Genomic DNA, 1,063 nt, shown 5'->3' with positions numbered 1-1,063 from the left:
TAAAGATAGATTTCCATACATGTAATGTCTATGTACAAAAAGTTATAAAATTGTCCTTGCTTTTACAATGATAAATGAAAAACAGTAAAATTCTCCAATCAAACAAGGTATGCAAGGATTTTTATATGTTGTTTGTTTGTTTTTGTTAAAACAGTGAAAGTAAAATAACTTCCTGGAATATAAAGATAAGAGCTGAATGAGCATGTAACTAATAGAGAAAGGGGATATTTTTGCAGAACCAGTATTTTCTCCCAACCCATCTTCATCCGATGTCAATCAAAAGAACACTGGTCATTTAGTTAAAAATAAAAATGGAATATGCTTGTACACAAACACCAGTTACTTTATGTACAATAAAGGAATAGGGAAAGGAAAATGAAAGAATAGAGAAAACTACACTGTAGTAGTCAGGATGTGGTGAAACCAAATTGTGGCTTTTTAAGAGAAAATGTATTCTTGGTATACAAAAACAGAGTTCTGGAGTAAGGTAGCTGGTTCCCTCTTTAGTAGATGCCTCCTGTCTGCTGTTGGAACACATCCATTGTACCTTCATCCTCCATTTTCAACTGTGCAGATGTGTCTGTCTTGTTGATTGGCTGCCCATCAAATCAGAATCTCATCTGCCTCATTGACAAACCCTGTTGTCATAATTGGCTTTCATTAGTTTACTAAGTGGTGTATGCCTCTTAATCTTAAAGTGTGCCACAGAACCATCTTGTCTCACCACCTTCAAATTAACATGGCTGTTGACCTCAGTCTTGACTCTTTCATTGGGCTTTTCATTGGCCATGGCAAGTATCACTTCAAAAAAGAGGTGCCAGGTCCTCACCAAATGAGCACAAGGGCAGCCCCAGATGTGGCAGACTGACACAGGATTGCATAATGATTGAGGAAAACAAGCAATGAGGTGGAAGGAGGCTGCAAGAATGCTTCCATGGAAGAGACTGGGTTTTAAATAGAGTGCTATATAATTGTCCAAGTTGGGACAAGTTGAGAGTAAAAGAAACTATTATTGGTGATGCTGGGAAAATAGGTATAACCAGCACTATTATCCATGGCAAAA

At 37.3% G+C, this 1,063-nt stretch overlaps 1 pseudogene; it reads right to left on the bottom strand.

Moving 5' to 3' along the window:
• Window positions 1-503: 503 nt before the first annotated feature.
• Window positions 504-790, bottom strand: LOC114005267 (small ubiquitin-related modifier 2 pseudogene; annotated as a pseudogene).
• Between the last annotated feature and the right edge of the window lie 273 nt (window positions 791-1,063).

This window comes from Tupaia chinensis, unplaced genomic scaffold (assembly GCF_000334495.1).
Source record: "Tupaia chinensis unplaced genomic scaffold, TupChi_1.0 Scaffold000066_1, whole genome shotgun sequence".
Classification (NCBI taxonomy): domain Eukaryota; kingdom Metazoa; phylum Chordata; class Mammalia; order Scandentia; family Tupaiidae; genus Tupaia; species Tupaia belangeri.
This window is presented reverse-complemented; position numbering and strand designations above follow the sequence as displayed.